Raw genomic sequence first — 6,494 nt, forward strand, 5'->3', positions numbered from 1 at the left:
ATAACGGCGCCGACCTGACTCTGTCTGTAGGTTACTGTGCACAACCCTGCTGACAGGTTCCCTTTAATCCCTTGTATAGTAGGTACCTATTATTATTTGCTTGACTTTCATCATAACTGATGCCTCCACCATCTTTACTGGAAGGTTTCTCTGTGTTTCAGATTACAATGCAATCTTAGAGTTCAACTAAAAAGCAAACAATCTATGCAAGGAAAAAGTAATATTGTGTTACTGCTAAAACACATACAGTTCTATTAAAATGTTTATTAAATCTTGGAACCATTTTTGGGTTTCAGGAAGTGTTGTTTGTGGCATCAACACCATTAATGATGTACTTAAACTCCAAGCAGTTGAATCATACGGCCTTATTCAGACCTCCGTATTTCATGGATAGGACACACGCATTATAGTCTATGGCGCTGTTCACATGGCCATGTTTTTTGCATCAGTGTGGCGTCCATCGTTAACATTGTAATGGAGAGGAGCTTTATCATTTATTTGTCTATGCGTGAAAATCACTGATAAAACTGACACTGACCAGACATTGATGAGACTCCAGTCCAAAATATTGCTGACACTCGGATCGTTCTCTTTTTATGCGAACACTCGTGGTCTGAATGAGGCCTGAGGCTGTGATCACAATGTGCTCGTTTGGTGCAAATGATTTATACTTTTCGCACAGAAGTGCCAAGTCTGCACATGTGAACAAGGCCAAAAAGTATTTTGTAGTCAGATCAAAGTTTTGTGCTTCTCACTTTGGCCTAGGCAAATTCTGTCCTTGTGTGACCTTGTGTACTAATAAATGTGTGACATTTTCCAAAAATCACTACTGGATCCGATAGAAAAAAAAAAAAATCAAGCCTCAAGCATTCATAAAGCGGTCCGATTATTTTACTACTGTCTTTAGCAGCCGACCCGGCTTGCCTCATAAGGACACGTGCACACATTAAGTATTGGCTGCAGACATTTCTGCATCAAAAACGTGTCTCTTGGCAGGAAAAAATGCAGCAAAAAAGCTTGTTTTCCTTAATCTCCATTTTATGGAAAATTAGGTTGCGTCAAGGAAGACCCCAGCGGCCTCCCCTAACGCGTCATAAGCCATAGTGTGCGCATATTGACATAAACTAATGTCCTTGTTATTAGTACACATTGTTCCAAGGTGATAAGAAATAAACATGTTGTTGCCTCAATGCATCAGTCATAAGTGTATAATAAATGCAAGCTCATGAAAAGCTGCGGAGTGGACCGCCTCAGTGTTGATACTATGATTTCTTGTACTTGTGCAGTAGTATGGACTGGACACAAGGTGGCGCTACATTTAAGACGCTAACGTCCATGAAAAGATAACTTAAAACTTTAATGAAATGACATCATAGTCGGCAATTTAAGTAAAAAAGGTACAAATCTTCCGTAAATGTTCTTTTTGCTGCAGTGATTCATTTAATTAACCTCTTCATTGGTCTTATAATTAAGCATTAGATACAGGTGATCAGATAACGAGCCTTTTCTCTAATATAGGCCTGCTGAGCTTTGCGTGATATACACCTCCCATGGTGGAGACCCTAAACACATACTCAGCTTACCTTCTTTTAAAGAAACAGCCTGGGATAGGGGATATTTATTTCTTTAATTTATTTTCTCATATTTTTGTAAAATCAGCAGAAATGCAATAAAATTATATTTCAACAAACTTCCATTTGCAATGTTTTTCTTTCTGGCCCCTTGCTATAGATGCAACAGAACACCTGTGCAGAACCATTGTTTTGATGCTGCCCGGGCTTGTGGTGAGTCCACGTGTAAAGTCTGGATTTATACTCCGCAACATTGAAATTACAACACCAAGAAAGAAAAAAATGGTGGAATTATGGAAGATAGATAGATAGATACGCAAGTGCAAAGAAATGGAAATTTTAAAAAATAAAAACCTTGATTATGGTCAGTATTGAGAATGGGAACCACCTGCTGAAATCCAGGCACTTAGCAGCCAAGGTGTATATCACTGAAGTTATTAATGGTTGTATGAGGACTGCTATGCCATTGTGAAAGAACTTGGGGCACACAAATCATCAAGATCCACCGCTGGCAGCTCCCTTTGCAATTGCCAACGTTCCATATGTATTCAAGTCTGAGACATTGCAAGCCATGGTAGTACATCTAGACCATGCTCACAGTAGCACTAGCAACATGCGGGCTTGGCCTTTTCATGATGAAAAATGGCTACTGGGACACAGAGAATTTGCCGTACAACTGGTTCCACAATTGATCCAATTTCAATGTTCAGTGATGTATGTAATTTTTACGAGTTGGTTGAAGGTGGGTTTTCAACAACTACATATGAGGAGAAAAAAATGCACATTACCACATATTTTGCTTATAAAGCACCACGCTAGCCTTTTTATTTTACTGCTATAGTGGTGCTTCAAATCTAAGATCTCTGACCCTGGTCTCGTATTAACCAGCTGTTGGCTACCTTCTATCCTTCTTGTGTTTGCTAGGTGAGTCGGAGGTCATTTTCAATGCAAGTCTATGAGAGCCTCGCTCTGGCCTTGTTATGGCTCTCATAGACTTACATTGAGAGCCTGTGACTGGATCAGAGCAGCACCAATAAAAGGTGAAGACCCGGCAGGTAAGTATAATATTGAAGGCAGGGACCTTGGATTTGAAGCACCACTCCAGTGCTGAAGAAAAAACTTAACGCTGGAGTGGCACTTCAAATCTGTTTTCTCCATCAGCACTAATTTTGCATTCGCCTAACAGCTGTTTTCTAGGTTACGGTGATTGACATCACTACAGCCAGTGATTGGCTGCTGAAATTTAATGTCATACTAAACTTAAGCATGGAGTGCCACACATCTAATCTTTAGGAAACCAAAAATGTCAGTGTAGGAACAGCAATCTGATATTCGAGTACTCTTCTTGAGGTTCTCAAAAGTCAGAAAAGGAATATCAGCAACGTAAAGGAGCAGATGCCAGCTAATGTATGCCATTTGCTAATGTACAAGAGTATTAACATTTTCTCACACCTCTTTCGCTGCATTATTATTGTGGCCATTGATAAAGAATATTCAAAGGCCTTGTTCGCACAAACAGATAGTGTTAGTCTATGGTACATATAATTTTCAGCAAAAGAATAATAACCGCTCCTATCACTAACTGTATGTAGGTTTGAAGACTTGTCATTCTGTTTTATGAACTAAGGTTCAGATATCACTGAAATGAATAGATTATGGAACAGAATCGTGAGGGCATGTTTACATGATCCTTATTCCATATCAGTACTGTCATAGAGAAAAATTAAAATCCATAAATCATCTCCGGAGAGGGGACATATCACCCTCACATTGAATATATGGGATTAATTATAGCTGGGAAATAGATAAACTAATTATTACTGGGGAAGTGAGAAAGATCTAACATTCAACCTTCATTGAAGGGCCTCATGCAGTGAACAGGTAAGGACTACAAGAGATTTGCTCGGGAAAAAAGACACAAAGACTGAGATTCGTTTACACAGAGACAGTGAAGTATGCTTCGCAGGCATAAGCTTCCTCTGATAAAAGCACGGCTTCCAGACCTTTTGTAGCCTGTGGTCACTGATGAATATTGGGGTTTGCATCAATCCGATATTTACAGATGTTTTCAGTGTCATAGCGAAGCATGCACTCACATGACCATAAGGCCAGTAGAACCCCTTCAACTTAATATTGGTCAGATGGATGATGCTATCCATGCCATGTTTCATCTCTATAGACAGGTAAAATCACGATAAGAAACATGACAAACTCTACCTCCTGTATAAACGATTGGTGGTGAAAGCTAGTAGTACTTTATGCTATTGTGGAGTTGGCAGTGACTGTACCTTGTTATTGTGGAGTTGGCAGTGACTATACCGGAGTAAAATAGATATATATATTTATACACACAGCTCAAAAAATAAAGAAAGCATAAACACCACAATGTAACTCCAAGTCAATCATACGTCTGTGAAACCTACCTATCCAGTTATGGATCAACATCGATTGTGAATCAATTTATCCTGCTGTTGTGCAACTGGAAAACAGGTAGAAATGATAGGAAATTAGCAAGACAAACCCTATAAAAGAGTGGTTCTGCATGAGGTGGGGGGTGGCCACCAACCATTTCACTGTTCTCATCCTTTTGGCAGTTGTATTGCTCACTTTTGCATTTTGTCATTGCGCTCACCCCTAGAGGTGCAGTAGCATGAGGTGATGTCTACAACCCACAGAAGTTGCTCAGGTAGTGCAGCTCATCCAGTAAGGCACATCAATGAGAGCTGTGGCAAGAGTAGCTGTGTCTGTCAGCAGTGTCCAGAGCATGGAGCAAATACCAGGAGATGTGGAGGGGGCTGAAGAAGGGCAACAATCCAGCAGCAAGACCACTACCCCTCCTTTGTTCAAGGAGGAGCAGTGCCAGAGCCCTGCAAAATGACCTCCAGCAGGCCACTAACATCCATCTTTCTGCTCAAACTCTCAGAAACAGATTCCATGAGGGAGTCCACAAATGATAACTATCCAGGAGTTGGCTGATGCTTTAATCCAGGTCTGGAAGGAGCACCCTCAGGAGAACATCTGCCGGCTCATCAGGAGCATGCCCAGGCGTTGTAGGGAGGTCATGCAGGCACACGGACAACAAACACACTACTGAGAATCATTTCCTTGTTTTGAGGCATTTCCACTGAACTTGGATAAGCCTGTAATTTGATTTCCACTTTGATGTTGAGTATCATTCCAAATCCAGACCTCCATGGGATATTCATTTTGATTTACATATATTTTTGTTTTATTGTTCTCAATGCATTCCACTATGTAATGAATAAAGATTTGCAACAGGAATATTTCATTCAGTGAAATCTAAAATGTTTTATTTTAGTGCTCCCTTTTCTTTTTTGAGGAGTATATTAAGGGCAGTCCCGGCCGGTGACAGGCACCTTTCCTGGAGTGTGCTGCGTGCAGGCTAACCAAGCACAGCATACTTTGCATGACGTCAGGCAAGGTCCTGCAGCCACTGTGCACCTTGCTGGCTCTCCCGAATGCTGTGCTTGCTCAGCCTGCACGCAGCACACTCCAGGAAAGGCGCCTATCACCAGCCGGGACAGTGCCCTTAATATACGTTATTTCTCCTCTCCATTTATATTTTTGGAAAGAATGCTACATTTTAATTGGGACACTTATTCCTTCAAGAGAAGATTACCTGCTCCTGAAAAAGACCTTCCTAATTGGGACTACCATTTCATTTCAGTTTCACTTTCATTTTAAGGTAATCTATCATTCACTTTTCTAATATTCAGTTCATATTTTATATTGTATTATATCTCCCTACTAAATATATGTGCATGCAGTAATGATATTCATTCTCTTCTATCCCGGATTTTAGCGCAAATATAAACTATTTTTATAATTTTGCCTTTTTTTGGATATATAAAGGGTGGTGGAATTGTCCTACTATTTGCTGCAATCATCCGGCAAAGTGCTTAGCACCCTTGGTTTTATATCGATTTTTCATTTTAAAAATTGTCTGTGTCTGACCATGTACGGAGCATACCACATCTCCTGGGCAGGGGAGGAAGCAAAAGACAATACTGACATTACAGCAGGGGATCACAGAGGATTCACTTTGTGAGATAAAATATTTCACTGACTGTTTTTAAACAATATTTTACCTCACAAAATGTATCCTCTGCAATCTCCTGCTGTAATGTCAGTATTGTCTTTTGCTTCCTCCCCTGCCCAGGAGCTGTGGTGTTTTGTACACAGTCAGACACAGGGGTGAGAGAGACAGAGCACAGGGGGAGACGGCTCAAACGGGACAGCATATGAGGGGAGAACAGCACAGGAAGGAGACAGCAGACAAGGGGGATAGCACATGGGGTAGACAGGTCAAAGAGAGCACAGACGGGAGAAGTCAGCACGTGGGGAAAGAGAGAGAGGATAAGTGGGTGACCACAAGGGGGGGGGGATTCTCAACGCTGCAAAGCCTGCCCCCATCGTGACTGAAAACATGACTTCAAATTTACAAGCACTAAATTTTGTATTTATTTTCAGAAAATGAGAAATGGTCAAAAGAACAAAAAAAACCAACCCCCCGCAAACCCCCCCCCCCCCCCCCCGCTAAGAAAACAAGTTCATAATCATTTAGAAACAACAATACTAATGTTTAATCTCAGGAAGAGTTCAGAAATCAATATTTTGTGTAATAACCATGATTTTTAATCATAGCTTTCATGCGTCTTGGCATGCTTTCCACCAGTCTTTCACACTGCTTTTGCGTGACCTTATGCCACTCCTGGTACAAAAATTTATGCAGTTTTTTGTTTGATGGCTTGTGACTATCCATCTTCCTCTTGATTACATTCCAGAGATTTTCAATGTGGTTAAGGTCTGGAGATTGGGCTGCCCATGACAGGGATTTGATGTGGTGGTCCTTCATCCACACATTGATTGACCTAGCTGTGTGGCATGCCACATTGTCCTACT

Source organism: Dendrobates tinctorius, unplaced genomic scaffold (assembly GCF_039654945.1).
Source record: "Dendrobates tinctorius isolate UK_male_01 unplaced genomic scaffold, ASM3965494v1 ptg000175l, whole genome shotgun sequence".
NCBI classification, from domain to species: Eukaryota; Metazoa; Chordata; class Amphibia; order Anura; family Dendrobatidae; genus Dendrobates; species Dendrobates tinctorius.